Raw genomic sequence first — 21,137 nt, 5'->3', positions numbered from 1 at the left:
CATAATGTGCTTGTTAAGGTTGATTAACGCGTTTATGATTGTAATTTAAATAATACTACTTTTATTACTAGTTAATAAACTAAATTATTGGTGCATAATGGATGAACTACTAAAGCCCTCGACTGGTCAAACAAGGAAAAAGAAAATAAGTCCCGAGAAGTGGAAAAGAAACAAATCTGAATTAGCAAGATTAGTTTTAGTAGTCTGCAGTCTAAAGCAAAGTTCAAATATTTTGCATCATAACTAACTTATCCATGAGATTTTGGTGCAAAACTCACAGTATACCACATTTTGGTACAAAACTCACATTGTCTGAATTTTAAATTAAATTTACAAAATAATCTTCATTAAATATACCCATAAAGTTTAGGCAAACAGTTTCTATTACAGCAAAGTTGTTACACAAAAAAAATTGAAGAATTATACCATGGCCTTGAATATTAAACAGTTTTTCTCATTTTTCCGAAAGTTGAGAAACGTGGAGAATGCGAATTTTGCATCTATACCATTCAATATTACAACACTATGGGAGGCTTCGTAATCATATCCAATCCTGGGATTAGGGACCCTCTGAGTTAGTTCGGCGCAATCGTCCCATCAGCTTGTACCTCAGTTAAAATGGGCGCAATTGTCTGCTGCTTCTGCCTCTCCGTCGTTTTCATCTGATGCAGCTTTCCATAATGTCTGTACATTCTACATTCACTCATTCTCGCCATATGGGGAGATTAAGTCTTAAACCACGATCACTGTTTCATTTCAAGTCTTTCTAACTAAGGTCATTCCGATACAGCACCTTTCACGTATTTTTCGTTACTTATATTTCACGTAATTTTACTTCGAATTTTGTCGTTCACGCTCTATCTCTAAGTTTCACTACCGTAGAGTAGCACCAGCAGGTTAAATACTTTTTTCTACGAGCGTGCAAAAATGTCTACTTTCGCGCACGCATTTTAGTTTAGAAAGTTTCACTTTTCCACACGCGTGTTACTTTTCCGCACGCGTGTCACTTTTCCGCACGCGGTTTTTACTTTTCCGCACGCGTGTTAATTTAGATATGTTAATATGGCCTTAAAGTAATTATAATACATGCAGTAAACTTATAGTTAGATATTATTTACTAATTTATTTCAAATATATCCTATTGTGTTCCTGTTTTAATGAAATTAACGCGACAATTCGATGAAATAAAATTATTTTGACATAATATTCGAAAGTCAAATCGGTAGACAATAACAGTCGTTTTAAATCATCGTCATGGAAACCAAGATCGTCGTCATGCTGACTAATTATATTGAAAGTTTGGTTTTGACAACCTTGTCAAAGAATTAATTTGTGTATGTATTTTCATATTAATTAAATTAATTGATTAAGATTTGGTAATTTTTTAAAGACTCTTAGAAAAAATATTGTTCCTAACTCTTGCAGAAAGTCTCTTTTCCGCACTCGACTGCTTGCCGAACTCCCGCTTCGCGTCGTTCGGCAAACTGCAGTCGCGTGCGGAAAAGAATGACTTTCTGCACTTGTTAGGAAAATAACTATTAACTATATAACCATTTTTCACGTATCTTTTCGTTTTAGATTTATTATAAAAAAATACAAATTATTAGATAATTAAAAACATTTAATTTACATGATCTTTTTTTTCAAAAAATACGCATGCTAAACCAGCTAAACTTTTGGAGCGTATAATTAAGACTAAAATAAAATGAATTGTAGAAGATACACGTTTAATTTGAACTCTGATAAAAATGGCGCTACTTACACTGCTCGTTTTTTCCAAACGTAAGAGTAATCCAATTTCTTTTAATCGTATTTTGATTTGTTTTAATGGAAATGACTTTTAACATTTAAAGATTTTTCCAAAATTTCAAAAAAAAGTATTCTATGACTTTTTATCGAAAAATATTTTCATTTTCCGATATTTGATGCTAATTACATCGAATATAATACCCCAAAAATAAAAATTAGGCTTCAAACAATTATAAATCGTACATAGAAAACTATTGTACATAGAAAACTCAATAAAAACCAATATCTTTGTTTTTTTTTAAGATATTCATTATAAATTTTTTAATAAAAAGAGTTGTTATTGAGTTATTCGTAAAAAATTAACGGAAAAAGTTTGAAAATTGTATGACATTTTTTGTTTAAAATGTTATTCTCTATTAATTTCCGTAATTATTTTAAGTGTAAAAATTTCAACCACGCGAAATGTAGCTCCAATCATCCCCTGGGTGGCCCACATCACCACCACAATATGACTTATTTTTTGAGTAATTTAACAATTATTATAAAAATACTTTCATTTCTTGTCCCCTATAGACCATTCTGATGTGTGACTTCGTTTGGTTTTTGTAGGACAGAAAATAATTTGCTATTAATGGTAGATATTCATCTTAAAATATCTTAAACATCTTCAAACGATTAAACCAGACTGTATTTTAAACAACGTCACTGATAAAAATGTATCTTTTGTACAATGTTAGTGTATCTACTTCTTCAAGGAATTGTAATATTTAATAGTGCACCAATCTCTATATTTTCTTTCACTTCACTGAACGTCAAATGGCTTTGCGTAAATAATAGATCAATATGTCCATTCCGTTCTTGTATAGGCCTTAAAAAAATCTAATTAAAGATCTCAATCTTCACAAATATGTGAAAAACAAAAAATGGTCGAAAGAGACACCTCCACTCATAGCCTGGCCGTCGTCTTCTTAGTGGTCGCTCCTTCAACTGAAGAAGTATGAGTCATCGAGGGTTGGTCCACCCGCTACTGGCGTCTGCGGGTCATAAGATGTGACGATGGCCCCGCGCTCTCATCAGCAGTCCGCCTGTGTATACGAGGATTTCCGCCGCCTATACCAGCACGACGTTACAGCATATTCGTGTTATTTGTGCAAATGCAAAATTGCATTTGCACTTTACTATTATTATGGCGATAATAACTGTCCGTCACTCATAACTGACCTATTTACATTTTATGAGTTTATTCTCCTGTATTAGAATTAGTTTAGAAATCGATTTTTCGAAACGCAAAAACAACTCAAGATTCCAGGGGAGAACTTTGCAAATCGCAAATGGATGTTTTATTATAATCATAATAATCCTATTGACTCTTCGTCTATTTATATCATGGAATACCAAATGTACAGGGTGTCCTGTACATGGTGCAGGAAAATGGTGCGTTCCTTAAAGGTATTGGTAGAATGCACAATTTAAAGGAAAACTTTTTTATAATTTTTTTAAATCATCTGTAGCCTCAAAAAATAAAAATAATGTCTTTTAATATAACTTACATTTAGCCACCCCGCAGTTTTATTTATTTTGACACAGAGAAGATACAATTGTAAACACAAACAATCGTAATAGGCCAGGGTAATAAGACAAAAATATACCCTGTTCGTGACACTTCAGCAGCCAGGGTACTGAAGCGTTTTTTCGACAGGTAATACCTATAGGAACAAATAATAACTATTTCCTGCGTAGGATCTGGCAGCCATTTTTATTTATAAACAATTAACTGTCAAAAAATGGCATTTCCCCCTTTTTTTTTAATCAAAGGAAAACAGTGAAACTTAAGATTTTTTAGTACAAATATCTTCGAGATTATGGAAAAAGCTTTAAAATGACGTAATACAAGGTTTGATATAGTCATTTATTGTTAATATAATTGCGAAAAATGGTCAGAATTGCAAAAAAATATTTTCTTAATAACCGTTGTAAAAATTAGTGTACAGCTTTGAAATTTTTATCAAATGAGGGTTCTTTGGTGCTTAGTATGTGATAAAAATTTCAAAGCGATTCATTCAATTGTTTAAATTTTATTCAAATTGTTTATCTCAGAGAGCATTTTTTTGCAATAACATGTCAGAAAAAAATTACCTTAGAACCAATCCATAGGTGTCAAATGAAAAGCATGAGCTACATTTTCAACATGGTTTAAAAAAGTGAATAAAAAATGCATTTATTAGTAATAAATAATTATGCAAAAGTATCGTCAATTTTTCTTTATAAACTTTTTGAATAACTTTTTCCAAAAAAATTAACTTTTTTACCCTGTTTTAAGTGCACAACTACCAAATAATGTTATCTATATCATAATTGGTAAAAAATTGTAATAAATATGTATAATTTCTTATATAACAAAATAAAAAGTTTATAAGGAAAGATTTACGATACTTTTGCATACTTATTTATTTCTAATAAATTCATTTTTATTCACTTTTTTTAAACCAAGTTGAAAATATAGCTCATGATCTTTCATTTGACATCTGTGGAATGGTTCTAACGTCATTTTCTCCTGACTTATGTTATTTCAAAAAAAAAATGCTCTGTGGGATAAACAATTTGAACAAAAATTTAAACAATTGAATGAATCGCTTTGAAATTTTTATCACATATTAAGCACCAAAGAACCCTTATTTGACAAAAATTTCAAAGCTGTACACTAATTTTTACAACAGTTCTTGCAAAAATAATTTTTTTTGCAATTCCGACCTTTTTGGCAATTATATTAACAATAAATGAGTATATCAAACTTTGTAATACGTCATTTTAAAGCTTTTTTCATAATCTCAAAGATATTTGTACTAAAAAACCATAAGTTTCCCTGTTTTCCATTGATTTTGAAAAAAAAAGTGAAAAATGCCATTTTTTGACACTTAATTGTTTATAAATAAAAATGGCCGCCAGATCCTACACAGGAAATAGTTACAATTTGCTCTTATAGGTATTACCTGTCGAAAAAAGCTTCAGTACCCTGGCTGTTCAAGTGTCATGGAAAAATCCTTAGTAGGTACCCTGGACTATAATTATATGTAACCCGAGAATACATCGTATTGTCATGTTTTCGATTCGCGAGTATCACGATATGTTAATAACGTACGATGTACAAGGAGTATAAGATTTACATCAAGGCGATGTACCTCGAAGATTAAGGTTTTATTGATAGTTTCAAAACCAAATCTTCAGAGAACCCGAATTTATGTGCAAATTGTTGTGTGCAAATGAAGCTTGATTTACAAGAAATGGTTTGTTTAATTTTCACAATTGCCACAAATGGAATAACGAAAACCCGTGTGCCATAAGTAGGACAAATTTTCAAAAAAAAAAAATAAAATTTGGTATAAATTTATCAGCTGGGATTATTGGTAATCATCAGAAGGTTCAATGTATTAAATGTACTTAAATTTTTGCAACATGTTCTACCGATACTTCTCGAAGACGTACCTTTATTGTAATAATAATTTTTCATGTAAGTTAAAACACTATACAAACCTTATTTATCAGATATTTGATAAACACAAATTTGCTTTTTTTCTATAATTGTTATTAGTATGGTATAACTAGACCCAAACCCAGACATCCAAAGTGAAAGTTTCCTTCAACACTAAATTACTCTATATGGTCCACATATTGTTCAATAAAAAGTTACACCATTTTGAGCGACAGGATTGGGCGGGAGGTGGGGGAGAAATCTGTAAATTAGTGGTTTTTTTTACGTTTTTCGTGAATATTTCTAAAAATATGCGGTTTAGCGTGAACAATGTCCTATACAAAAATGTTCTAAATTGAATTTGAAACAAAAAAAGGTCATATGCATAATCCTTCTAAAACGGACGGTTCCAAAGTTATGGATGTAGTATAGTATAATTGGTCCAAAAAAGGACTAACCCTATAATCCAAAATAACAGTTTTCCTCCAACACCAAATTGTTCTATATAGTCCAAGTCCACATATTGTTCAGTAAAAAGTTTCACCATTTTGAGCGTCGGGTTTGGTGGAGGGGGAGGAGAAAAGGCGGTAAATTAGTAGTTTTTTTACGTTTTTCGTCAATATTTCTAAACCTAAGCGATTTAGCGTGAGTAATATTCTATACAAAAATGTTTTACATTAAATTTGAAACGAAAATTTTACTGTTGGAAAGATATTCCTGCGACATTGTCGATAGAAAGTTCAGAGTGGGTTTCTTCGTACCAGAGATTTATATGGAACAGGCCTATAGAATCCTCTTGTAGGTTGACGTTCATTCAACGGCTTATCAGTAATATACCAGCGGCCATTAAAATAGCAAATTATATTTAGAAAACACAATCCTGTTAAAAAACTAGTTTCCTCAGCAATATTGTTATAATTTGACCAAAAAATATAAAATATATGGAAAACCTCCACTTTGCACCCTCTGTAACTCCGGAACCGTTAATTTGAGAACAATTATGCATAGTACCTTTTTCGTTTCGAATTTAATCTAGAACATTTTTGTATAGAACATTGTTCTCTAAACCGCTTAGGTTTAGAAACATTGACGAAAATGTTAAGAAACTACTAATTTACCGAATTCTCCCCTCCCCCTTCCCCCCAAACCCGACGCTCAAAATGGTGTAACTTTTTACTGAACAATATGTGGACAATAAAACAATTTGATGTTGGAGGAAAACTTTAATTTGGGATGGCGGAGTTAGGCCTTTTTGTGGACCAATTATACTAAAGGTCATACCAAACCCTTCTTTCAGTGCATCAACGATAAAATGTCGAAATATACTAACCTAGAATGACAATTGTAATTTTACCCCTTGACATTGTGAAGATATTATGCAACTATCCGTCAAGGAATACATAATTTTCTGAGTTCTGTGTATAATAATCACAATAGAGAGAATTCGACAAACTATGGTGTACTGAAAGAAGGGTTTGGTATGAACTTTATATACCTCCGTAACATTGGAATCCTTTGTTTTAGAAGGATTATGCATAGGACCTTTTTTGTTTAAAATTTAATGTAGATAATTTAGAAAGACTACCGGTGGTACACCTTAATTAGAGATGGCATTAATAGATACATATAAACATTTTTAAAAAAGAAATGCTTAATTGGTATAAAATTTTACCAAAAAAACACTATATTTTAAAGCAAGTTGAAAAATCAACTAAAAACGTAAACCAAGATGTAAGAAATAATAGATTTACATATGAGTCAAAATAATAGAACAAAACAGATTATCACAATAATGGAGATCAAGCATCCTAATACATACCTCTAATACCCCTAAGTTGCATACTCTATTAAGAGTAAGGGAGGCTTGGATGCTAAATTTGTAGTTACTAAAGCGTCGTGGGGACCTATTGGATTGTGAAGATTAGGTCCTGAAACCAAAAAAAGTTAAGTTTTACATTTTAGTGGGGATTTTCCATTTTTCCATTTCCAAAAATTGTTTTTTCGATTATAGCGCCATCTATCCATAATTCGAAAAATGTCTCGATTAAAAGTAACTTATTTTTACATACTGGGTGTCCACTTATATTTTCCCCCATTTTAACTGCCTATAACTTCTAATCGGCTTAAGATAGAAATATGCGGTTTTCGATGAAATGTTTTATTTTAGTAAAAGTTTTGTCTGAATGGATTGAATTTTTTATATCGCTTTCAAATACGAAAAGAAAAATGGCGGATTTTTGAAAAAAACGTTGTTGACTTTTTTTTAATGGAACACCCAGTATTTTTTTTTGTAAATTGAAAGAAACGTCATTCACCTATCCATCAATATAAAGTTTTTCAAAATAGGTTGTCAAATCACTGAGTAATTAATTTTTAAAATGAGCGGTGCAACGTGGATATCACATACCTAAATAACATAACTAAGCAAAATGATATTATGTTACGTGATTTCCACATTGCATCTTTCATTTTAAAAATTATTTGCTCAGTTATTTGACAACCGATTTTAAAAAATTTAATATCGCTGGATAGGTAATGATGGTTTTTTCAAGCTACAAAAAAATATACTGGGTGTTTCAATAAAAAAAGTCAACAACGTTTTTTTGTCAAAAAATCCGCCATTATTTATTTAAAAGCGACATAAAAAATGGTCATTTGCCTAAAAACTTGAAAAAACGGTCATTTCCCTATCCAACGATATAATTTTTTTTTTAAATCGGTGGTCAAATGACTGAGCAATTAATTTTTAAAATGAGAGATGCAATGTGGAAATCACAAAACATTATGTTATTTAGGTATGTGATATCCACGTTGCACCTCTCATTTTAAAAATTAATTACTCAGTGATTTGACAACCGATTTTGGAAAAATTTATATCGCTGGATAGGTGAATGACCTTTCTTTCAATTTACAGAAAAATATACTGGGTGTTCCATTAAAAAAAAGTCAACAAAGTTTTTTTCAAAAATCCGCCATTTTTCTTTTCGTATTTGAAAGCGATATAAAAAATTCAGTCAATTCAGACAAAACTTTTACTAAAATAAAATATTTCAGTGAAAACCGCATATTTCTATCTTGAGCCGTTTAGAAGTTATAGGCAGTTAAAATGGGGGAAAATATAAGTGGACACCCGGTATTATGGAACCTAAATCTGCAATCAAAAATGGGGGTTCCTATTTAAGATTTTAAAGTAACCCCTGCCCCACCTCCGTGGGGGTCGTATTTGGTATAATTCGATAGATTTTTGAAAAATAATGAACACATATTTTTCAGTTTTTTTATCTGATGTTCATTTCGTGAAATATTCGCTTTTTTTGAAACTTTGTGACTCGTCTATTTCCTTACGCCCCGCTCAAATCGTCAGATATTTGACATATACACTATACACTGTTCTTCATGTACTTAACATGCCTTGTCGTTGTCTGATGTTTTCGAGTTTTTTTAAGGATATATTTTTTTACGGACTGCCACCAACGAACGCCCCTGTATTAAGAGTCCATATATGGTAGGGGTACATTTACAGGGTACAAGGATTCTTCTCATGTAATTTTCTGACGCGATCGAGTATAACGTGTAAAATCCTTGGGCTCCCCTACCATAAACAATAGAGCCAAATCGGACCTGGATAATTACAGAGAAATTAATTATTAAACACAACATTAAAATTAGTTAACAAAAAAACTGAATAAAATTATAACATCAGAAAAACAACAAGGTTTTATGTCGGGAAGATCATGCAACGACGCTATATTTATAATGAAGCAAGTTCAAGAGAAATCATTAGCACACAACAAACCGGCATTTTTATGTTTCGTGAACGTTAGGAAATTTACAATAGTTTATACATAAAATGAGCAAAACACAAGTTTTGTTTTTTAAATTAAATTGCAATAAAATACCACTTTAATACCGTGACATGTACAGGGTTATTCACTATATTTTGACCCCCCCCTGTAAACTGCTTTATTTACAGAATTAGAAAAAAATATTAAATGCAAAAGTTATTCGATTTTTAAATTATCATTTTTTGACATATACATATATCATACTAGTGACGTCATCCATCTGGGCGTGATGACGTAATCGACTATTTTTTTAAATGAGAATAAGGGTCGTGTGATAGCTCATTTGAAAGGGTAATAATTCTCTATTCAGTAATATAAACATTAAGATAATTATTTATACAGGGTGTCAAAAAATTTTTTTTTAATTAAATTAATTGACACAGAAAGAAGAATGTGTTTTATTTATTTATTTCAAAATATCTTCTACTGCTGTTAGAAAACAGAAATAAAAGTTTATTGCACAAATAAACATTGCTTTTTGCTTAAAGTCAATGTTTAAACTGCCAAGAGGCAGATGGGTGGCAGCTTGAACATTGAATTTAAGTGAAAAGTAATGTTTATTTGTTCAATTAACATGTATTTATGTTTTCTGACAGCAGTAGAATGTATTTTGAATGAAATAAATTACATGCACTCTTCTTTTGGTATTAATTAATTTAATTAAAAAAAATTTTTTTGGACACCTTGTATAAATAATTATCTTAATGTTTATATTAATGAATAGAGAAGTGAATAACCTTTCAAATGAGCTAGCACACGACCCCTATTCTCATTTAAAAAAATAGTCGATTACGTCATCACGCTCAGATGGATGACGTCACTAGTATGATATATATGTCAAAAATTATAATTTAAAAATCGAATAACTTTTGTATTTAACATTTTTTTCTAATTCTGTAAATTAAGCAGTTTACAGGGGAGTCAAAATATAGTGAATAACCCTGTACATATTTGGCTAATCAAATTCTGGCACTGTTAAGCCAAAATGTTAAGAAAATCTGAGGCTATAGTTGGATTTTAATAATTTGTATTTTGTAAACGCTAGAATACTCCACAGAGTGTGGTGAACTTTGAGAAAAAAACACAGTCTGATTGGTACACCCGGTATACGATGACAATTTACCTGTCTAGCAACAATATTATTACAGCGATGTTGTTAATGAATAAGGCTATAACATATTAAAATAATCACTTAAATCGGACGACAGGTTTAGGAAATTCGAGACATCAAACATGGCCCATTTTAAGGTGGTGAGTTAATTTCTTGGAGTAGGGTATATTTATAATAACTTGGGTCAATACTACATTAACAAGATAGGATATTGTGAACAACCGGAAGAGGGGTAATTCTAGTTGTGAAGTACGTGTAGACCAGAATCAAATTTGTAGGGCCTTCTTTACAACATGTAAAATGTGCGTTTCGTTTGCTGGTGTTTGTTATCTAACGTTTATTTGTTTATTTGTTTATTTTATATTGGCATTAACTTTATCGATTTTAAATACTTTTTTATAAAATAAAATATTGCTCGGACGAAATAGCGTGTTTGATAATTTTTTTCAATCCTCTTGGGAAAATTAAAAAAAAAGTCATCACAACAATTATCGAAATTTTTTGAAATTTAAGGTCTACATTTTTATTTGCCACATATTATGGTTTTAGAGCAGCCCACACTAATTCATTTGGATTTAAGCCCGGATGGTAGGTATAGTAGGAAAAATGGAAGACTACCCATGAGCGACCATATTAAACACAACTTTTCTATATTCCAGAAAGTAATGAACCAGTACCAGTATTATACGAACAATTTATATAATTCTTACATGTACTTGCACTGGTCAGTTTTTTTTGTGACACGGTGACAGGAAAATACAGCGTGTTTTATATGTTCGTTCATGGGTAATCTTTCATTTTTCCTACTATAGGTAGTCTTGTACGGCCAGTACACGATCATTAATAATGATATTACTAGTAATGACATTACTTTCGAAATTGACATCATTCCATATTATCATTACTCTTCAAACTTACACAAGCATTATTACTGTCATTACTTTTTTTCAGTATATTTGTGGTCTTTGTTTTACGAAGTCAAATATAATAAAATTATAAATAATAGGGATGTTCACTAATTTTTAAATATAGTTAAATTCAATAGATTACAAGGTATATAAAAACGTAACAATCATAAAACTGTTTAAAAATGTATATTTTTTAAGATAAATGAGTTCATAATGTTGATTTTCTTGGAGGCTAGAAAAACGGTACCCTGCAGCGAGGCTACGGTCTGTGACGTCAGCAGTCGTAACGTCTTTGATCGACGACTAGTTTTGTATACTTATTTACTCAGTGTATTTGAATGTGCGCAGTTTTTTACGTATTTAATTATTAAAAATAAAGCCAAATAAGTGGTGTTTTGTTCCTGGGTGTGTAAATACATCAAAAAACAGTTCTAACAAGATTTTTATTACCGTTCCAGCCAATTTAAAACAGAAAAAGAAATGGTTTGTTGCAGCTAGAACTTAAAATAACTAACTTAATAAAATAAACATTATAGAAGTTTTCCAGAGACTTTCGGCCCTTGGTAATAATGTAATTGTTCTTTCTGCATTTACATTTTTCAAAAATACTTATTAGTTTTCTCAGGATTCGAAAAAAATGAATGAATTTAAATAGCATTGGACCAAGATTTTGCACCTACCCCCTTAAAGAGTAAATGAAAAAGTTTCGGGACCTCAAATTTGTATTCCTTAAACTGGGATATTCCTAAAAACGGGATTCTAATAATACATACAATAAAAGTAAACCTTGAAATAACTACATGTGGATGTAGGTATGACTTTATATTATATTAAAATCATTAATAATTTAGTGAAAAATTGGTTGAAATGAAAATGTATAATATCCAAATTCAAAAATATTTTTTACCTTGGAACAGTTGTCAACTCGAAATACGAAACAAACGAAATAAGATCTAGAGTTGAAAAGGACATAGCAACATTTAACAACATGCATGAGAAATATTTTCACCCATTGCGACATAATATCTCTCCCACTAAAAATGCGGCTGCTAAAATGTTATTATTTCCGGTCTTGCTATATGGCGCAGAGGCCTGGAAAATAGTGGAAACATTAATGAAAAAGCTAGAGACATTCGAGATGTGGGTGTACCCACCTATCCTCAAAATATTCTGGGCGACCCACACCAACGTACAGGTATTGCGTCGAATGGGAAAACAAAAAGAAATCTCTTTTACAATTAAGAAACGAAATCTTAAATATTTCGGTCATATCATGAGGCATGATAAATATCGTATACTCCAACTGATAACGCAAGGTAAAATAGAGAGCAAACGCGGACGCGGAAGAAAAGACACTCATGACTTAAAAACTTACGCCAATGATATGGACAAAAATCGATCGAGTTATTCAGAAACGCTTCAAATGAAATTAAAATTGCCATGATGATAGCCAACGTCCACAACGGACAAGGCACATGAAGAAGAATAAAAATATTTTTAATACACCTTACCAAGGTAAAGTAATAACCAGCCAATGTATGTATACAATATGCATGCGTACAATGCATGCATACAACTTTTCCTATTTTATTTGTGGAGTATTAAACATTTATTTTTTTAGTTTAAAGAAGACATGGAAAATTATATGGAATATACACTCAGTAAAGCTGTGGTAGATTTATTTTTTTACAAGATGCCAATAAATCATACACCATTGTTACATCTACACTAAAGTCGGTAGTTTATACGAATCGGCTTTCTGAAAACCTTCTTCCATTTTATTTGTTTATTTTTGTAAAACCCAAAATATGTCCTTGCAAACAGTCTATCCACTTTAAACTAAACAAATTCACTATAAAACTCCACTTTAACCCTGATAAAACAAGAAGAGAACAAAATAAAATGACCTGAAACGTCAAACAGGTAAACAGTAACACTATGAGAATGGCGCGCGCTTGGGGTATGCAACTAGTGACGTCAGGCCAATAGAGAAGCGTTCTTGAAATTTAAAATAATGCTAGATTTCTAATAAAGATTTTTTATAGAAAGGCTTTTTCAATTTTGTTGAAATTTTGGACAATTATTCCTAGGGTGTTTCTTAATCGTTTTACATGTTTGAAATGACTTTTTAATTTTTTGTGAACATCCCTATTATGAAATTAGCTGCAAAAAGGCGAGTAAAACGTAAATGATGGATGAAAAAGTGTAAAAATTTAGTTTTCGAATTATAGTAACGTATCAGTAAAAACGCATATCTAAATTAGCATTTTTGAGGTTGCCAAAGTAGTTACATTGAAGTTTAAACATTCATTTTCAATATTCTGAAGAGAGATCGGGTCTAACTTCAATGTAGGCCGTTGTTTTTAATTGTTAATTATGCGTAAAATCGCATATGGACCACGTAGATAAAAATATCTTAAAGTTCGAAGGCCGCCAGCCACTTTGAATTAAAAAGCATTCCCGGAACTACTTTATGACTACAGCTGCAAAAGGACAGTTCATATAATAAATAACATTTTCTGACATTTTTGTTTAGATTGTGTGGAATATTAGAGTTTATAGAATTATCTGAATCTTTACTATTTAATTTTTTGAATTTATTTTCGTTTTAAAAAAAGTATTATCATCCGGCCCTGGGTGACGTAATAGTGACAGATGAAGTTACAGCGCCACTGTGACCAATAATTTTAACGGAACCTTATGGCAAGTGATACCTTGTTTGAAAGGTTTTGAAAATACCTATTCAATCATACTAGTTTTATTTGAGTTTAAGCTCATTTTGATAAATAATTTAAATAAATACTAAAATTGTAACTTCGCATTTAATTAATAAATATTCAAACTTCCGCCTCTGGTTAGTTATCAAAAGTTGACGTTTTTCAATTCTGTAATTGTTTTTACGTCAACGCTAACTTTTTTTTTAAATACAGTCTCTGCTCCATTTGTTAGACTCACGCTAGAAATATGAGTTTTTTTAATTTGAAACACCTTAAAAGTATGTTCAAAGTCATACGAAACTGCTGAATGTGTTAAATAGCAATTACTTAATAATCGTGCTACATAATTAAGATAAAAATGGTGAACTTTTTTGATTGAATTTAGAAAACTTGACAAGTGGCAATAAAATGGGTTAAAAGGGTGCAGTGACTCAACTTTTTTCAACTTTAGTTTTTTTTGTTAAATTGGTGATTGGTGCTCAATTTTCGTAAAATTTGTAGTAGTGAGTGTTAATATTGTTGTAATAAATTAATAAATGAAAAATAGTTTCTGTCCTTGTAGGATCGGTACTCACCGGAGGGCCCGCAGACGTTCGGAAACAATTAGCGTCTCTTTGCAAAGACAATGACGTCGACTTTGCAAAGTAACAAGACACTTACTCAACACACACACTACACATTACTCCCCTGACTTAGTGATAAGTTATACAATTACGTGGCTAAAGGTTCTAGTTCTAAACCAAAGCCAGAATCAGAGAAAAAAAAATATTGTTGTATATTCAAATTTCAAATTTATTCAAAAATATGTGTGTACAACATTTTACATTTAGATCCTATATTATTATTAGTATCGACTGACTCAGCACCATGCCTAGGCAAGAGTTGCCTGTTTTGCACTGTACTATGTCAATCGAAACTGTATCAATTGTACATAAAAGTAGTATTAAGGTTGGAACTAAGAAGTAACATACCTAACTATCGAAGAGATAATGCAACAGAACAAGACGGACGGTAAACCTCTCTAGCTGCTGAATACTTTGTTAATTATAATACCAATATACACCCAAATTTTACTCTGATTATGCTGTCGTTCATACATTAAGACATTGCGTCCAAAATATATTAATGGTAGTTTTTAATTTGTTCATTTTATTTTAACATATAAAGAGAAATATGATAATTTCTAAAAGACGAATATCTTGGATTAGAATTTTTTCATATGGGTGATTGTAAGGATCTTTCTGTTAAGCAAATATCTTCTGTTACTGCTCTATTAGGAAATATCACATGTTGTCAAAGAGAAATAGCAAAAAATTGTGGTGTACCCTAATCGTCAGTTTGCAGGTTGAGTCAAAAACCTAAAGAGAAACATCCTGTTACATCGATTTGGAGGGGTCGGCATGGCCGAAAGATTTCAGTCACCCCCAGAGGACAATGAATTTTAAAGAATTTGGCTGTAAAACACAGAAGAGTCACTCATAGCGACATAAGGAATAATTTGAAAGAAGCAGAGTGTTCAGTATCGGACTCCACTGTACGCCGAAATTTGTACAGTATGGGATTTAAATGTCATAGGCCAGTTATGGAACCAAAACCACCACCACAAATGCTCAAGAAACGCTTAGTTTCGGCCAATTTGCATAAATATTATATGACTGTAGAGTCTTTATGCAAATTGGCCCAAACTAAGCGTTTTTTGAGCATTTGTGGTGATAGTTTATTGTTTGGTTGGTTCCTTAACTGTCTTATGACATTTGAATCCCTTACTCTACAAATTTCGGCATATAGTGGACTCCGATACTGAACACTCTGATTCTTCCAATTTATTCCTTATCTTGCTCTGGGTGACTCTTCTGTGTTTTACAGCCAAATTCTTTAAAATTCGTTGCCTTCTGGGGGTGACTGAAATCTTTCTGTCATACCGACCCCTCCAAATTGATGTAACAGGATATTTCTCTTTAGGTTTTTGACTCAACCTTCGAACCAACAATTAAGATACACCACATTTTTTTACTATTTCTCTTTGACAACAACATGTGATATTTTCTAATAGAGCAGTAACAGAAGAGATTTGCTCAACAGAAAGAGTTTTACAATGACCCATATGAAAAAATTCTAATCGAAGATATTCGTCTTTTAGAAATTATCATATTTCTATCAATATGTTTAAATTAAATTGAACAAATTAAAAACTACCATTAATATAAAACAATATTAACACTCACCACTGCAAATTTTACGAAAATTGAACACCAATCACTAATTTACCTAAAAAAATAAAACTGGAAAAAGTTGAGTCATTGCACCCTTTTAGCCCATTTTATTGCCATCTGTCAAGTTTTTACAATTCAGTCAAAAAGTTTTACCATTTTTAACTGAATAATGTAGCATGATTATTAAGTAACTGCTATTTAACCCATTCAGCAGTTCCGTATGAATTTGAACATAGTTTAATTAAAAAACTTATATTTCTAGGGTGAGTCTAGTAAATTGAGCAGGGACTGTAAACAAAAGGGGATGTTTGAATATTTATTAATTAAATGCAAAACTACAATTTTAATATACCTATTCAATCATACTAATTTTGTAAGTTGATTTTGATAAAGAAATTAAATAAATACTAAAATTCTAGTTTGTCGTTTAATTAATAAAAATTCTAGCGTCCGCCTCTGGTTATTTGTCAAAAAAGTTGACGTTTGTCAATTCTCTAATTTTTTTACGTCAACGTCAACTTATCGACAACTAAACAGAGGCGAACATTTGAATATTAATTAATTAATTAAGTGCAAATTACAATTATTTGTAACTACATATTAATGAAACTACAATTTATTTATTTATTTAATGTATTCAATCAAACTGAGCTTAAACTCAAATAAAATTAGTATGATTGAATAGGTATTTTCAATACCTTTCAAACGAGGTATCACTTGCCATAAGGTCCCATTTAAAATTATCGGTCACTGTGCCGCTGTAACGTCATCTGTCATTATTACATCACCTGTATTGACTAGTTGAGAAGCATACGTCCGTTTATTTCCTCCCTCCAAATTTCACTATTATAAGTACAGTGGAACCTCGATAAGTCGGATTAATCGGGACCGTGGCCGATCCGAGTTATCGAAAATCCGGGTTAGCCGGAGATTATGGTAAAAATTAATACAATACGGTATAGTTACAGATAAATTGCATTATAATTGCAAAAACATGAAATACATGTTTTGCGACGGATATTCTTGAGTTGGGATTGATTTCATGTAATCGAATGAACTCTCTTTTAGTAAAGTCGTCCCAGGAACGCAACTCATAAATATTGGCGATATCATTTTAAAGTCTTCTACTTTAAAATGTATAATATATGTCTGAATTGCCAATATAAATGAGTCAGATTAAATAAATTATTAGAAGAATTTTTTTACTTAGCAACAACATTTTTGTTTATTTTAACAGTATTTTGTATTTTGACAACGAAACCCGATTTGGGCTTCGAAACGTTAATACATTCAATTTTTAGTAAAATTGTGGCTTATTTCCCATAGAAAATACTTAACATGAAATACATATGCACAGTACATCTAAATTACGTACAGTTATATACAGTATTGTTTATTTCTTGGTAAAAAACTTAGTCAAAGTGACAAAATGTTTGTTTTGTCTGATGAAAATCGGTCCGGGTTAGCCGGATTTCCGGGTTATCGGAGGCCGACTTATCTGGGTTACACTGTACTTATAACCGTACAAAAGATACGAGGGGGACCGGACTTTTGACTAACACTGTATAATTCTGTCGGGATCTTTTCTTCTGGAAAGGGAATGTTTCTCGGTTTTAACTATGCCTCTTTATTCCTTGTCTTTTATATTTCCATACCCCGTAGTGGGACATTTTTTAACTTAAACATTGTGGTATTATTGTGTATGGTCTATAACCAATACACTGTGGCCTGGAGTGTTAGGAATAAGTATATCATTAATCCATTTTTTATAATTTGTAATAACATATTTAGCATTTATAAATGTAACAACTCTAATAGTGTTTATTAGGAGTCCAAAACATTTATCAACAGCTGGTAAATAGTTCTAAGTTCTAGAGGTGTAATTACTTGATCTATTTATTGCAGTAATTTGATAATAAAACCTTGTTAAGACGGAGAGTGCTTTAGGATTTTACGGTCTACAAGAGGGCAGGTAGCCCCGAAAATTTGATGCCACTATTAGTAAAATAGTAGGCGGAAGACGCGCCGACACGTGCACATGTGCTAACCTCACCTCTGCGATCTGCTCCGCATTGCATCTGTCTATACTTCATGTTACCATCCACTCTCTCAAAACTCTCAAAATAAAAGCATTCGCATGTGCTGTCATAGACGTATCCTTCAACTATACTGAGGTAACGATATTCAAATTGAAAAACATATTTATACTGAATTCGCTCTATCGAGATTCACTTTGACACTGACGTTAGTAATTTCTTTTTTGGGAAGTTCAGTTGTCAGAAGTGACTGGAAATTACTACACAACCAACGCACCTGCTCATAGCCAATATTATTAATAGTAAACAGACATAAAAATAACATAAACCTTACGCCAATCAATAATTATTTATTTACACCATTATAATGTATTGATAACAAATGAGAAAATTATTTATTGTACAAAATAAAAATATTTTGTAGAAATAAACTCCACAAAATTTTATGAGATTAGTAAACACTCCCACTATTTCTAATAATTCTTCTTTTTTAATGAAAGATTAAGTTGATTTTAGCAGTTAATAGTGTGAGTTATAAAACCAAAGACAAAAACATGTATAATATTATACACACAGAAATAAGGAGAAAGATCAGAGAGGCAAAGGAAAGATGGTATAGTGACAGATGCGCAGAGATTGAACAGTTGGTGGAGAAACATGATAACTTAAACCTTCATAAGAAAATTAGGGAAATAACAGGCACAAATATTAAGAAAAAATCAAACATACTGCTGGATAAAAACGGCAAAATAATTATAGACGTCGGTGAAAGGCTTAAAAGATAGCAGGAATATATTCAAGAGCTATTTAAAGACGAACGGACTGAGATAGTACTAGAGCAGGAAAAGTTCGACAACGGCCCAGATATAACAGAAGAGGAGGTATTAGAGGCGATAAAGCGAACAAAGAACAACAAGGCAACAGGTCCTGACCAAATACCTGTAGACATAATACGGTTAATAGAAGAACAGCAAATTGGAATATTGGTCGACTTATTTAATACAATATACAGTACAGGAATCATTCCCAGAGATTGGCTGCTGTCAACGTTCATAACACTGCCAAAAAAACCAAACTCAAAAGAATGCCAAGACCACCGGGTAATAAGTTTAATGAGTCATACACTCAAAATATTTTTAAAAATTATACACCAGAGAATACATAACAAACTTGAGCAGGACATAAGCGACAAGCAATTTGGATTTAGAAATGCAATGGGAACGAGGGAAGCCCTGTTCGCTGTAAATGTACTTGTGCAAAGGTGCATGGATGTTAATCAGCCAGTATATATGTGTTTCTTGGATTACAACAAAGCCTTCGATAAGGTCAGACATAACCGCCTTATCGAATTACTTGAAAAGAAAAACTTAGATATGAGGGACATCAGGATCATTAGTGCTATCTATTATAATCAGATCGCTGTGTTAAAAGAGAACAACGCCTTTTCAAATGAAATACAGATTGAGAGGGACGTCAGATAGGGCTGTGTCCTGTCTCCTACTTTGTTCAATTTGTATTCAGAGGAAATAATCCAGGAAGCACTAGAAGACCTAACCACGGGAATAAAAGTAAATGGCCGACCAATCAATAATATACGGTTTGCCGACGACACTATTTTATTAGCCGAATGTCTTGAAGATTTACAACAAATGGTTGACAGAGTGGTAGAAGTCAGCCAAGAAAACGGATTGTCCCTAAACACAAAAAAGACACAATTTATGGTAATCACAAAAGCTCAGCAGCGCCAAGAAAGCATAACAATACATGGAGAACAAATTAAAAAGGTTGAAAAATATAAATATTTGGGTACAATAATTAATGAAACTAATGAGTACACAGAAGAGATTAAAGCAAGAACAGGACAGGCAAGAAATGCTTTCAACAAACTGAAAAAAGTACTCTGTAGCAGGGACATTACAATTTCTTTAAAGATAAGACTTCTGAGATGCTACGTGTTCTCCGTATTATTCTATGGGTTGGAGGCTTGGACATTAAAGAAGGATGTTTCGGACAGATTAGAAGCTTTCGAGTTATGGGCCTACAGAAGAATATTAAGAATAAGTTGGGTGGATAGAGTCACGAACATCGAGGTGTTGAGAAGAATGGGAAAAGATAAAGAGGTTTTAAATACAGTTAAAGTCAGAAAACTACAATATCTGGGACATGTTATGAGGGGCGAGCGTTATAACTTGTTACTATTAATAATGCAAGGAATAATACAGGGTAGAAGGAGTCGCGGAAGAAGACGCATCTCCTGGTTAAACAATTTGAGAGCTTGGTTTAATTGCACTTCTGCTGATCTCTTTAGAGCAGCGGTATCGAAAGTGCGAATTGCCGTGATGGTTGCCAACCTTCTTAGAGGAGATGGTACATGAAGAAGAAGAAGTGTGAGATAGGAATTTTTGTGTTGTATGTTTCCTATTCCGAATGTATCAAAGTGAATCTCGGTAGAGCGAATTCAGTATACAAACAATATTTATATAGAAATGAAGTTTTTGTGTTTATAACATTCATAAAGCATTCTAGTTTTAATAATGAAACTAAATATATATTATCATTACATAAAGTCTTATCAATATTATTATGGTAATTCTCAGAGGCTTTTTTTAGTGCGTCATTAATTACGACGTCATATACTGTATGGGATGTGTCGAGACTTATTTCATGTAATTAGTGACGAATCTGACAAATGCCATGATTAGCCACAGGTGAAAAGCTTTTGGCATTAAACTAGTATATTCCTAATGCCTCAGCAACACGCTGAAATAAACGGCAGGTAAAACAATTTTATTTTTAGGGTTTTTTTAAACTTACTTCATGAACAGGAGACCTTGGTAACAAAGTTTGTCCAGCTTCCTTTTCTAATTGAAAATATTGAAGCAATTTTAATATTAGTATTTGTTCCTTTTCCGTATATCTTGGCATTTTGGCCCTAAAATCTTCTAAATAAACTAAACTTGACTAACTAAACTAACTTCTAACGAACTAAATTCTAAACCAAAACACAAAATAAGGCACAACAACGCTGTGAGATACAATGGCGGAAGTCGAACTCGAAATAACAGATAAAACACATACACAAAATATTG

General features: G+C 31.8%; 1 protein-coding gene across 1 annotated transcript in view; it reads left to right on the top strand.

The window, feature by feature from the left end:
* LOC114329229 (uncharacterized) overlaps positions 1–21,137 on the top strand; it is a 1,335,969-nt gene that overhangs the window by 163,306 nt on the left and 1,151,526 nt on the right. The window lies entirely within an intron of this gene.

The sequence above is a fragment of the Diabrotica virgifera genome, chromosome 1 (assembly GCF_917563875.1).
Source record: "Diabrotica virgifera virgifera chromosome 1, PGI_DIABVI_V3a".
Classification (NCBI taxonomy): Eukaryota; Metazoa; Arthropoda; class Insecta; order Coleoptera; family Chrysomelidae; genus Diabrotica; species Diabrotica virgifera.
This window is presented reverse-complemented; position numbering and strand designations above follow the sequence as displayed.